Source organism: Nannospalax galili, unplaced genomic scaffold, assembly GCF_000622305.1.
Source record: "Nannospalax galili isolate Female #2095 unplaced genomic scaffold, S.galili_v1.0 scaffold326, whole genome shotgun sequence".
NCBI lineage: Eukaryota > Metazoa > Chordata > Mammalia > Rodentia > Spalacidae > Nannospalax > Nannospalax galili.
The window spans coordinates 80,895-95,508 of record NW_008354421.1 but is presented as its reverse complement, the minus strand read 5'-3'; positions in this window follow the sequence as shown (position 1 = coordinate 95,508).

The following is a 14,614-nucleotide window of genomic DNA, read 5'->3' as shown; positions in this document are numbered from 1 at the left end:
TTCTCCAGCTTAGCCAGCTTCTGTCCTTTCAGGATGCTGCAGAGAGAGCGTAGCTGCTGTACTTGTTGCACCTATGTGTAGACATCAGTCAGAGCAATTCAGATGTTCACTTTATTGTCAGTTTGTGCAAAACAGGTGTCTTTGACTGAAATCCACAATATGTACTCTAACTCTGTCACCTTAGATAACATTTTATAATTTTTCTAAGCCATTTGTGGATTTTGGAGCTGCTCCTAAACAAACAAATGCATTAGCAATTTTTAGCCAGTTCCATATAGTGACAATCAAAACTAATCAAATCTGAAATACAGAGTGGACAATATGATACTAAAGTTGGTATAAAAGCATTTAATCCATTTGCTAATTTGAATATTGAAAAGGAAAATATTAACAAATCACTGCTAATCATCTAATAGCCGTCTTTTGCATTGCTTATGTGCTGATTCATGAATTCCTCTCAGAGGAGGACAGTGTCATTTTAAGGAAAATCTTTTTCTTATCAATGTTTTGGTGTGGTTATTATGGAATTCCACATAGCAAGTTTTAAATGCAAAGCATATTTGTCTTGTCAGAACTATTCATAAACCTGGATCAAGTGATTTGATTTAAAAGAAGTATGTTCAGATTGAATGAGCATGTCTCCGACTTTTTTTCATCTAAATTGCCTCTTGAATGGAAAATCCAGAGTGTGATTCCCTGGGGCCACGAGACAGAAATGAGGATTCACCTTGGCAGTCTTGCCAGCTGCCCTCTCCATCAATGAGTCAGAATGTAGGGAACCAAATAGTATAAAGAGAAGAGATTGGGTAACATAGGGTTAACTGGACAAGTTGCTTTGGAAGGTCACAAGCAAGTTGGAGGAATTCCACAAAGATCCTTGCACACACAAGGAACTGTGGAGGTGTCAGCCAGCACACTGACACCACAGCCTTCATCTTGAGCTTGTTATTCCAAAACCCAGAATGTCCTCGAAGATAGTCAGTAGCCATAGCAGGATTTTGTACCTAGATAGTAGCTGGGGAAAATGCAGCTGAGAAAAGCATTTATGTCCTGTAAGAAATCACGTACTGTGCTCCTGCTTCTCATGCTGTAATTGTTTTGCACGGCCAATAAAAGTAAAGCAAGAAGGCATGGGGGGCTCTCACCCTGGAGGTGCTGAGCCCTCTGCTATCCTTGAAATAAACCTTCCCTTTGTCCATGGTTACTTTCAGGTCTGATCGTCAACATCAAAATACAACAAAGCTGACTTGTCTCCCTGACCAGGTTTGGTACATATGAAAACATGTTTTGTTTTATTCCAGTGAACTGCTTGTATGAACCTTCTACTACAGCAACTCCTTTGCTACTGATATCAGGACCTAAAGTCTGATTTATTACATTTATTGACTTATATAAGCTGAACCATCCCTGCACTTCTGGAATCAAGCCAACTTGATCATGATGGGTGATTTTATGCTATGTACCTATATGCAGTCTGCAACTATTTTATTGAGAAGTTTTGTTTTTGTGTTTTTGTTGTTGTTGCAGTGTTTTTACCAGGTTTTGGTGTTGTAGAAGACATTTGGGAGCTCTCCCTTGGCATATTTTTGAATAATTCAGGCAGTATTGGTTATAAACCTTATAAAACATTGCAGTGAATCTATCTGGGCTTGGGACATTTTTAGTCAGGAGGCTTTGTATTAATGCTTCTAACTCCCTATTTGTTCTAGGTCTGTTTAAGTTGTTAATCTCTTCCAGATTTAATTTTCATGATTATATTGAATTTAGAAATCCATCCATTTCTTTTAGATTTTCTAATTTAATATAGTATGCATTTTTAAAGAATTTCCCTATAATGTTTGGGATTACCTTGTTGTCCGATGTATTGTTTCCTTTTTAATTTCTGATTTTGTTGATTTGTGATTGTTCTTTCTTTCTTTTGGTTAGCTGGGATAAGGGTCTATCTAACTTCCTCATCTTTTAAAGAACCAGTCCTTAAACTCATGGATTCTTTGTATTGTTACTTTGTTTCTTTTTCAATAAATAATTTATTGAGAATTTCATACATGCATATAAGATGTATTGATCAAATCCATACCTACTCCCTCCCCTCCAACTCCTCCAATATCTCCCCACCACTTTTTTTCTGATAACTTTATGTACTCTTTCTGCTTTTTTATTTTTTTAATGGGAGTTTTTGACTACTCTAACATTCCACCTTCTGAAGACGTAATCTTAAAAATCTTTTAAGGATTATAAGAGCTCTGAAATATTTTCTACATTTTTGGCCATTGGAACAGAGTAGGTTGCTAAAAGGCCTAAGGACATGGTGAGTTTTAGCAAAGAAACTAGTTACTTTTCTTTGGGGTCTTTTTACACTAAGTGCCTAGAGAATTCCTACCTCCTATTCTTATCACACCATCCTCTGAAAAGGTTAACCAAACTGCCAATAAGGAATCGGCACACAGACCGCTCTGGCTTCTTCCATATTGAACAGGGACACAGGGTAAGGCAATTGGAGTACCCCTTCAGTGGGTCTATCTAAAAGATTCCCAAATTCCATAACTCATCTCAAGAAGGAAAAGAAAGTCTTTGAGTCCTGAATAAGAGATATGAAGGACTAATAAAGTCAAGAGTAGTTAGCATTACAAGTTCAAGACAGGGACCAAGAAAAATGTCAGAACAGGGCAATTTTCAAATGTTCATATGAGAGTCCATTGGAATTTCTTGACAAGGGCTTCCAAAAGCATTGCTCTGCTGGGTTCCTCCTCATTTTTCTTTTGTCTTCCAAGGCTTGCCTCTAGAGTGATGGATTTATGATTTGCTTTTAGGTATTTTGATATCTGTTGGAGTGGTTAGAATCAGAGTCAGTTCCCTCTCAAAGGCGTCTAGAGGGGGGAAAACATTTATCCATCATTTTAGAACAATAGCTGGTTGTCTCCCTTAACTACAGGTGGGCAATACAGTATTGGGGAGCAAGATTTGAAGTCTTACATCTGAACAGCACTTTCTGGTTAGGAACAAAATCATCAATGAAAAATAATTGTCTAAATAACTTCTTATACAGACTTAAGCCTAATGTCTGGGAAGTGTAAACCCTTGAATTCTTAAAGAAATATACTAATGACTTTAATCTTTGGTTATACTTTCCTTTTGTATGTTTAAGACCATACAGTTGGCCCAAATAAAGCATTTTTTTTTTTACAAATAAGGTCATTTGAGGATCTGTTCCTCAGGGGGTCACATGGGCTTGTGAGGAGCTCCTGGCTCCTTTCTTTTACCAGTTCCATTTATGTGAAGAGAAGTCAAAGGTCCTGCTCAATCATGTCTGGCTTCACTTGGAAGCATTGAGGAAATGTTTCCTCTGACTTGACCCTCCTCTTCATTGACTGGGCACGGGTTCAAGTCCATCTCATGGGGTATCCAAGGCCTCCCTGAACAAGAGTACAGGTGACTCACCACAGTTATAGGACATTTAGGAGATGTTCCATAGTCCCCTGTTTAGTTGACCTTGGAGGGCAAGGGGCAAAATCTATCCTTTAAATCCTTCTGACCATATTAGTTTAGGCCTCAAACTATGGCTGTTAAATATCCAATAAATTTTGTTCCAACAGTCTGGCACTTTTAATTATCATGTGCTATGGAGATAAGGCTTGGGTAAAAAAGCCAAATATTCTCAGATAAATTTTGACTAGATATATACTTTGCTCTTTAAAGTAGCTGACTAAAATATGACCATAAGCATTTTAAGATTATGTGTATAATATTTTTGCTTCATCTTTATATATCATAACAAGCCTAAGCAGACCTTCTTCACGTGCTTTCTCATTTTTCCTGTCTATTTTAGACAATATCCCCATTCCCATATCCTTTTAATATTTTTACATTCTCATTTTCTTTTTTTTAAAATAATTATGAGACACAATAGCATTAACAAGTAAATTTTCCATCTGTTGTGAGACTTCTTTTCCTGGGGATGCTAAGCAATGCTTATTCCCTTTCAAGTTTCAAGTGTTGATGAAATGTTTGATTAAAGTTTTACTGGGGAACTGATGAATTTATTGATCTTACTTACTGAGATAACTGAGGGATTGCTGAGGTGTATTTATGACCTGAGAGTATGCATATTGTAAAGTCTTTATCCAGTATGGGTCATGTCTTCTCTTCCTAGCCTTCCCCAGATTGTATAATTTAGCCTTCCCCAAATCCAGGAGGCCATGTGTGATTAGGATTAAATTACATTCAGTTGGCTGGGGAAGAGTGGCTGGATAATGCTGTGAGGTCCAATGACCCTACTTGGCCCTCCTTTAATGAATGAGCACAACCATTAACAAGCCCAATTGTGATGATGTTTAGCAATCAGGCTCAGGGGAGGTCACGATGACGGTAGTTATTTCATGCAGAAGGCACTGCTGTATAGCATCATCTTATTAAAAGGACCTGGGAATTTCAAAGGATTTGGTGCTAGGATCCATATATGAGGGAGAACATATGTTGTTTGTTATTCTGAGTCTGTGTTACTTCACTTAGTATAACAGTTTCCAAATTTATCCATTTACCTATAAATTTCATTATTTTATCTTTCTTTACTGCTGAATAGAACTCCATGGTGTAAATATACCACATTTTTTTAACCACTCCTCAGTTGAGGGACACTTAGGTTGCTTCCATCTCTTAGCTATTGTGAAAAGAGCAGAAACAAACACGCTTGTACAAGTGTCTCTACAATAGGATGAATCCTTTGAGTATATGCCAAAGAGTGGTATAACTGGGTCATATGGTAGGTTCATTTTTATTTTTTAAGAGTTCTCCTCACTGTTTTCCATAGAGGCTGCACAAGTTTGCAATCCCACCAGAAGTGAATGAGTGTTCCCCTTTCTCCACATCCTCACCAGCATTTGATATCATTTGTTCTCTTGATCCTAGCCAATCTGATTGGGGTAAGGTGATACCTTAGGGTGATTTTAATTTTCATTTCCCTAATTACTAATGATGTTGAACACTTTATGAGATGTTTCTTAGGCATCTTTATTTCTTCCTTTGAGAACTCTCTGTTTAGATCCTTAACCATCTTTTCATTGGGTCCTTAGGTTTCCCAATTCTTTGTTTTCTGAGTTCTTTACATATTCTGGATGTTAAACCCCTGTCAGATGTGTCACTGGTGAAGATTTTTTTTCCCATTCTGTGGGTTTTTACTTCATTTTTTGATTGTTTCTTTTGCTTTTGTAATTTAATGAGGTTCCGCGTGTTAATTGCTGACCTTTATTCCTGAGCAAATGCTATCTGATTTAGAAAATCATTTCCTACATCTATATCTTGTAAGTTACTGCAAATATTTTCTTCTAATAGTTTCAGGGTATCCAGTTTCACATTGAGGTCTGTTATCCATTTGTAGGTGACTTTTGTACAAGGTGAAAGATAAGGATCTATTTTCATTCTTCTACAGGGGGAGACCTGGTTTTGCCAGTAACATTTGTTGAAGATGTTGTCTTTCCTCCATTGTGTGTTCTTGGCACTTTTGTCAAAATTCAGGTGGCTGAAACTCTGTGTAAATAAGTTTGGATATTCAATGATGTTAAACTGATCTATGTGTCTATTTTTGGTTCAGTACCATGCTGTTTTTAAGCCTATATCTCTGTAGTGTACTTTGAGGCCAGGTATAGTAATACCCCCAGCTTTGCTCTTTGTGCGCAGGGTTGCTTTGGTTATCTGGGGTATTTTGTGCTTCCATGTGAATTTAAGGATGATTTTTTTTCTAATTTTGTGAACCATCTCATGGGGATTTTGATGGGGTTTATGTTGAATCCATATATTGCTTTTGGTAGGATAGTTATTTTCACAATATTAATTCTTCCAATCCATGAGCATGAGAGTTCCTTCCATCTCCTGGTGTCTTCCTCAATATTTTTCTTTAATGATTTAAAATTTTCATTGTAGAGATATTTGGTTGTCTTTGGTCAGATTTATTCCAAGATATATATTTTTCCAGTTATTGTGAAGGGGAACATTTCCCGGTATTCTTTCTCCAATGCTTGTGATTGGTGTGTAGAAAGGCTACTCATTTTTGTAGATTGATTTCATAACCTGCCACTATACTGAAAGTATTGCTCAGTCCTAGGAATTTTCTGGTGGAACTTTTGGGATCTCTTAGATATACTATGATATCATATGCAAAAAGTGATAGTTTGACCTCTTCTTTTCCAATTAGTACTCCCTTAATTTCCATCTCCTGTCTTATTGCTCTAGCAAGAGTTGCAAGCACTTTGATGAAAAGGAGTGGAAATAGTGGCTTGTCTGGTTCCTGATTTTAATGGGAATGCTTCCAGTTTTTGTCCATTTAGAATGATGCTGGCAGTGGGTTTGTTGTATATAGCTTTAATTATGTTGAGGTATGTTCCCTCTAGTCCACTTCCCTCTAGAACTTTGAACATAACTGCATGTTGAATTTTGTCAAAAGCCTTTTCTGTGTCTATTAAGATGACAATGTGGTTTTTGTCTTTGAGTTCATTTATATGATTATTGACATTTATTGGCTTGGGTATATTGAACCATCCCTGCATCTCTCGATAAAGCGGACTTGATCATGGTTAATGATCTTTTTAATATGCATCTGTATGGAGTTTGTGAGTATTTTGTTGAGAATTTTTACATCTGTATTCATTAAGGATATGGGTCTATCTTCTGGTTGTGTCTTTACCCGGTTTGGGTATTAGAGTGATACCGGTTTCATAGAAGAAATTTGGGAGTTCTCCCCTTGTTTCTATCATTTTGAATAATTTAAGTAGTATTGGTGGAGCTCTTCCTTAAATGTCTCGTAGTATTCTGATGTAAATCCATCTGGGCCTGGGCTTCTTTTTGTTGGGAGGCTTTTATTACCATTTCAATTTCCTCATAGGTTATTGGTTTCTTTAAACTTTTGATCTCTTCTTGATTTAACTTTGGTGGTTCCCATGATTTTAGATATCCATCCATTTCTTTTAGAGTTTCAAATTTGGTAGCATATAGGTTTTTAAAATATTCCCTTATAATGGTCTGGATCTTTTAGGTGTCTGTTGTGATGTTTCCCCTTTCATCTCTGATTTTTTTGATTTGGATTTGCTCTTACTTTCTTTTGGTTAAGGATCTGTCTTTCTTTGTCTAGCTTTTCAAAGAACCAGTTCTTAGAGTCACTGATTCTTTGAATTGTTTTCTTTGTTTCTATTTCATTAATTTCTGCTCTGATTTTTGTTATTTCTTCTCTTCTGCTGGGTTTGGGATTCATTTGTTCTTGCCCTTCCAGGGTCTTGAGTTGCAGTGTTCGGTCATTTATTTGGGCTCTTTCTAATTTTTTAATGTAGGTACTTAGAGCTGTAAACTTCCCTCCTAGGACTGCTACTTTGTTTCTAGTTCATTGATTTCTACTCTGATTTTTATTATGTCTTCTGATCTGCTGGGTTTGGGTTTAATTTTTTTTCTTGCTTCTCCAGATTTTTGAGCTGTATCATTAAATTATCTGTATGCTTTCTGAAGTTTAAATAATAAATTTTATTTATTATTTTTATTTTATGCATATGAGCATATTGCTTACATGTTTATAAGTACACCTTGTCATGCAATGCTTACAGAGGACAGAAGAGGGCATTGGAATCTTCTGGAACTGGAGCTACAGACAGTTGTTAGCTGCAATGTGGGTGCTGGGAATGAACTTCTGTAAGAGCATGCAGTGCTCTTAACTGCTGAGCCATCTCTCTATTCCCAATTTTCTGAATTTATAATGTATGAACTTAAAGTTATAAACTTCCCTGTTAAAACTTCTATTAATAAACTTCCCTTTCAGGACTGCTTGGCTGTGCTCTGTTTTCATTTTCATTGATTTCTAGTAGTGCTTTCACTTCTTTCTTCATTTCTTCTTTGACTCATTCATCATCCAGTAGTGTGTTGCTTATTCCCCATGAATTCATGTAGGTACTAAATACTATCTTTTATTTAAGTTTCAATCAAACATTATTTCCACTTGGACTTATCCATTTTTTTCCTGTAGTCTCATGCAATTTGAGAGACAGAAAAAAATATTTACACTTACTCCCTGTAAAAAAGAAAAGCCAGAAAAAAAAAGCATATGCAGAGGTGAAGACCTCAGGATTCTAATCCTGTAACATTCATTTGAAATGGGAAAAGGGCGTTTACTGTCCTTGCTTTACCTATGACAGAAGCAAAGCAGCCCCACCATCCATCAGAGAAGTTTTTATTTTGTTTTTTACCTTTCAGCTCCATCTTGATGTTAATTAAAGTTTCCTGGAGGGATCCAAGAAAAAGAACAGCAGACTCCATAATTTTGATCAAACAGTTCCTCAGCTACATTTTCCTGGTCTTATTTTTAATGCTCTTATGCTATTTTTTCTTTCTTTTATTGCATTTTGAAAATTTCATACAATATATTTTGATTGTATTTAGATCTCTTTCCCTATCTTACCCCTTTTTTGTACCCCCATCCAATTCTATTTCATGTACTCTATTATATGTGTAAATATATATGCATATACATAGTATTATATATTAAGACATATACAGTCAAATTTGTATCTGCAAATGTCCTTTGGTGTGCATTCATGAACTAAGGCCTGGTTGACCTACCAAGAATCACACCCTTAAAGGAAAGACTACAGTGCCTTTCCCAGAAGACATCTGGGACCCGAATTCCCTCTGCGTCTCCTTCACTCAGACAAACCATATAATATACTTTATGTGAGTTTATTAACTTACAAAGGAATGAATACCCAGTGCCTAGCCCCACACCGTGACTCAGAGCCCACCTTATCAGACTGTGCCATGCCTATAGTCATCACTAGCATTCACTCACGCCTCAGGGGCCAGTGATCACCCCAGGTCCACAAGAGTCAGTCCATTCCTTCCTTCAGCTGCTGAGCGGCTGGCTGCGCATCCACCATACCACTTGCACTACCCGCCGTTCACAGTTCGTGGCTTCTGTCCCAAGATCGCTCCCAGCAACCCCTTCAAAGTCCACACTCCACGTCAGGCCCCACCCATTGGAGGAACTACCACTAGGGAGACACTCCATCCCTTTCCTCTGTTTTACAATCTTCCCATCCTCTTCCACTAAAGTCCCTGAGCCTTGGAAGGGGTGATAAATGTAGGGTGATCTCTCTTGCATCATGGTAAGATAGTGGCTTCTTGGGCCTCCCCGTTAGTTGTCTTTAGGCTGTGTCCACTGATCTATCTTGGTGGTGCTTCTTCTACTATAAAGACAAATGGAAGGAAGTAGACACATTTAAACAAACATGAATGTAAATACAAATGCCTAGATGATATCCCAGTAGGTGTACTATACTCATTAAACAATATACTCATAATGGTTTCTCCATTACGTGCTATAGCCTGTCTCAATGCAAGGCATTGGCCTGGTCTACAGCACCAGATATGTGTTTCACCCATAGGAGCAGGACTTAGCCAATTAGAAATTTGTCAGTTGTATGTGTGTTGATTGAGCCATTATTATACTTGCAGGTATTGCTTGGCATGTCCACAGTGTGCAGCATGCGGGGTCCATCACTGAGTAGTCTTATAAGTCTGTTGAGTAGATCTTTTCTTCCCCAACCATCTGCATCAACATGAACATCATCCATCCAGTGGCACAGAGGTTTTTTTTTTGGCTTAGTCTCAGTTCTGCACTCACAATATATAGTGTCCTCAACAACATGGCCTTACCGAACTTTCTAGTGTGCAACTGACATTGATGGCAATAGCTTTGGTGAATTAGAGGACCTCAAAGATCTCTCTCTGACAAACAGCTCATGGAGGGCAACCCACCCCTGGTACTGTAGATTTGCTTAACAGTGGTATAGGTTGGGAGTCTCTACCCTCATCTTACCCAACCTATATAAAACTCCCAAGAATCTTACAGCTATAGCTGGCTTTTGCTTCTTCAGGTATCTTTCAAATGGGTTTTACATCTGTAAAACACTTGAAGGAACATTAATATTATATATTAAATCACTCACAGACAAGGTCTCACAAAACATGGAAAGGTTTTATCCACTTGTATTAACTGTTTTCTCCATACATCTTTGTTAGGTACCATAGCATGGGTATGAGGCATTAATTTGGTTAGCTCTTTACCACTTTTAGTTATCCCTTTGGAGTCATTTTGCACTTGGGGGATTTTACATGGGGCCTTTTTGTATTCTTTTATTCTTGATACACTTACAGGTATTGGCTCCAGTTGCTTGACTCTGCACTGGGCTAAGGAGGCAGAGGGCTTCTCCTGTCCTCACTGCACTTGTGAGTTCTCTGAGTCAGGCAGGCTCTGGGTCTGCCTCCTGAGTGTAGCCATATCTCTCTTTTTTCCCATTGACCACACCAGGTTGTTGAGGGAGAACTTGGTGGGAAAACCTACTTCCACCCCTAGTATAGCCTTTATCAGAAGAGAAATGCATCGTATTTAATCCTTGGGGATTCTTAACCACCCCTTGTACAGTTTTTATTCTTTGAATGTCCTTCGTAAACTGTTCTGGTTTTAAAAACCTTCCAGAAACGCCTTAGTACCAAATTTGGTTTTCTATTAATTTTTTTCTCTGGGGATTTGGGCTTGACATTAGTCTTGCCACATTTGTCTTCGAGTAACCCAATTGAACCATTTCCTCTGTCTGGTCTTTATTATATCTCTTTATAGGGTGTTCTGTTATATTACAGACATGTTTTACATGCTGGTCAGAATCATTTAGATTTCCCAAAACCTCTCTCACTTTACAAAGATCCTGTCCCATCAAAGGGCTTAGTAAAGCCATTAAAGCCCTATACCATTCTCGAGGTCCCAGTCAAATTAAGCTTTCTTTCATAACTCTGGTGAACACAGTCTCATATGGCCCAGTGAACTGGACATCATATATTGCTTTTCTCAAACCTAGTTCTCTCAGGAATGCCTGCCCCTCCTTTATAGTCCTCCAGCCCCTGCTAATCATGTTAGTCTCCCTTGGTGACAACCACATATCTTTAATGCCTTCAACCAGCCATCCCATTAAGGACTGCTCCCTGCCCCCCTGCATTGGCCTAGATTGAACAGCCTGTACCACAAGGATGGATGGGTAGTTATATAACTGAGCTGTGAATCTGAAGGACTTAGACTGATGTCAGTTGCTCCCATGTCCCATACCCTTACAGGCCATGTGGCCACGGGCTTTCTGCTTGCTTGCTTGTAAGTTTTTCCTAGTTTTAACAGTTCTAGCATGGAATCTTTCTTAGCTATAGCACAATTAGTTTTTTGTTTTTGTTTTTTGTTTGTTTGTTTGTTTTTACTATTATCTGTCTTTTCCTCTGAGTCCTTGGACTTTACACAAGTCAAGTGTCCTGCCTTTTTTCTCTCTCCAGCTCTGAAACTGGGTCTGCCAGTGCAACCATTTCAGCTTTCCATATCTGGGGCATACTTTTTATCATGCAAAGTGGCCATTCTCTCTCTCTCTGGGCACTCCATTTGGGTCCAGAGCAGGTAAAAGATTTTCTAACTTTCGAGTAACCTTTAACAAATCCTCATATACCCGCAACATATCCCCACATTTACAACATAGCTGTGGCCCATGCTTCTGCGTGGCTGGCCTCTTTTTAGTTACAGATTTTATGACCCATTGTATAACCCATATGACTATCCCTAACCCCATTAAGCATATGGGTTTTGATTGGCTTCTCTCCTGGATTTGGGACTCAGAGCCCAGCTGACTCACCACAAGGGCAGCAGGAACAGCACTGCTTTCTGAGGCCTACATCCCCAAGGCTGTAGTTCCTTTATCCAGCCAGACTATGCCAATTTTGTGACCCCAACTCCCTCTGGGTCTCCTGCAAGATTAGACAAACCATAAAATATATTTTATGTCAGTTTATTAACTTAAAAAGGAGTGAGTATCCAGTGCCTACTGACACAGACCTTGCCACGCCCATAGTCATAGCTAGCATTCACTCAAACCTCCAGGGCCAGCAATTGCCCCAGGTCCACAAGAGTCAGTTCATTCTGTCCAGCTGCTGAGCGTCTGGCTGTGAATGCCCCACACCATGCTTGCTACTGGCGGCTCATGGCTTCTATCCCAAGATCACTCCCATCAGCCCCTTCTTAGTCGACACTCTGCATCAGGCCCCACCCATTGGAAGAGCTAGCCAGTAGGGAGACAACATCTGTTTCCAATAGTTCCCTAAATACCATTGGGGTTTTCTATCCACTTCCTCATTCTGGCTGTGATTTTATCTGGCTTCAGTATACATGGTATGTGTTCATGTTGTCATTATTGCTGTGAGTTCATATACCTTTCTAGTTGTCTGGAAAACTGTTTCTTTGTAGTCATACACCACCACTGAATCTTACACCACTTTTTCAACAATGATTTCTAAGCCTTGGGAGGCAGAAGTTTGGTATCAATGGCCAATTCAGGCATAATCGCCTGCAGTCTTTTACTCTCTGCACGTTGGCTAGTTGGGAATGTCACTATCTGTTGCATAAGGAAGCTTTTCTGGTGAGAGTTGAGAGATACATTAATCTATAGGTATAACAACAAATCATTAGGAGTCACTTTAATAATATATGTAGCAGAATAATAGTAATGGGCTCTCTTGTGGCCTGTGACCTGTCAAGCTACAGGTTTCTAGGCTAATATCAATGTCAGATATGGGCTTCATCCTATGAAACAGACCTTAAATTCAACTAGAAAGTTATTGTTTACTCCCATAATATTTGTGCCAGTATCAAACCAGAGATCATATCTTTCCAGGCCACTGTGGTTGAAGCATTCAGGACTCACAGCTGGATAAGGTTAATGATTTTTTTTTTCTTACAGGAGGATGCATAGCACATTTCTGCACTATGAAAACTAGTAAGTGGAGGTGAAGCTTTGAAGTCAGTACCAGCTTGATTTCTTCTTTTTTTCCTATGGCTCACATACATAATGTCTCAGCAATTTGGACATACTGTAAAGTTCTTGTGGATAACCAAGTCCAGTAGTGACAATCTGTGGGACCCCTAGTCAACAGTTTCAGAAGAGGAAGTCCATCCCAGGTTTTGGCATTTTCACTGCTAGCCTATGGTGTCTAGAAGGGCCAATGTCCCCCTGTTACAATGTAATTCCATTAAATCCTTATAATGTGTATGTTTACACATCACATCAGAAAGATTCTATAGTGGTAGGTTTCCATATGGCTTTTTGTAAAGACCTTCAGTGTTAGTTATCCTCCCTATACTCACTCCTCTGCCCTGCAATCCTATTTCCCATCGATTTAACCATTTAAGCTCTATTATTTGAACTTCTTTTGTTGCTAACTTTAAGCTTCATTGCATAGTGTTCAGATAGGATAGGTGGAATGATTTCATTTTTTTAACAATTTTATTGAATTTTTGCAACATTTAGGCAATGTAAATTGATGGCATTTAGATCCCTTATTCCTACCTCAACCTATTGCCCTCTGACCAATTTAATTTACTTTATTATATATATAACAAGGCCCATAGAGCCAAATTTGTGTCTCTAATTGTCCTTCAGTGTGGATCCATCCATTGGAGATTGGTTAACCCACTAAGAGTCCCAAGCAAGAAGAGACTGTCTCTGCCTCTCCCAGCAGCCATCTGTTGCCACAGTTTCCTGGTTGATGATGGGTATCTTCCCCTGTCACTCTCCACCCGATATATTGAAGCAGGCTTTCTCACTTGAATCAACAGCTTGTTGATTTGTCTTCTGTAGTGAGCCAGTTTGCTCTAAGGATTCTATGGCTTTGTTCCTGGGTGCCAGAAATGTAGGAGGTCCACTATGTCTGCCCAGCATTTACATGCCTGCTGAGGATCCCAATTCTGGTCCTCACACTTGGTGGTTTATCTGTCAAGCCACCTTCCCAGCACTGCTTTCTTTCTTTTTTTTCTAATACATTGTCAGCTGAAGAACTAGATCATTTGATCTTAAAATTTCCTGTAGCTCTGGCTATTCTGATCATAAACTCATGATACAATTTTCATGTTCTGCCCTTTGTATGCTTTGTACATTGACAGCTGGACCTGAGGCTTCACCAGACTCAAGTGTAATCTTTGGGGCACAGCTATGGGCAGTAGGGTGTTCTTTCAATGAGCAGCACATACTGTACTGGTGTCTCTTGCAGTGTTACCGGCTGATTCTGCTCATTGTCTAGAATTAGCAATTTACTGGGGTGTGGCAAAATTGTGGATCTACACTGAATCTGTTTTAAGTTTTAGTTGCAAACTTTATTTTCTTTGATTTCTTTTTATGGGGCACTTGGATACTATAATATTCCTTCTTTTGAAGAGGTAACCCTAAAATCTTTTAAAGATAATATACAAGCTCCCAAACACTTTTGACAGTTTTGGTCTTCGGAACAGAGTATGTTGCTAAGAGACCCAAGGACGTTTTGACTTTTAGCCAAGAAACTGGCTACTTTTCTTCAGGGTCTTTTTACGCTAACTCTATAGCCGATTCCTACCTCCTATTCTTATCACCATCCTCTGAAGAGGTTACCCAAATTGCCAATAGGGAATCGGGACACAGACTGCTCTGCTTCTTCCAGTCCAATACTCTCTAGAACTTTAAACATAAAAGCATGTTGAATTTTGTCAAAAGCCTTCTCTGCATCTGTTGAAATGAACATGTGGTTCTTG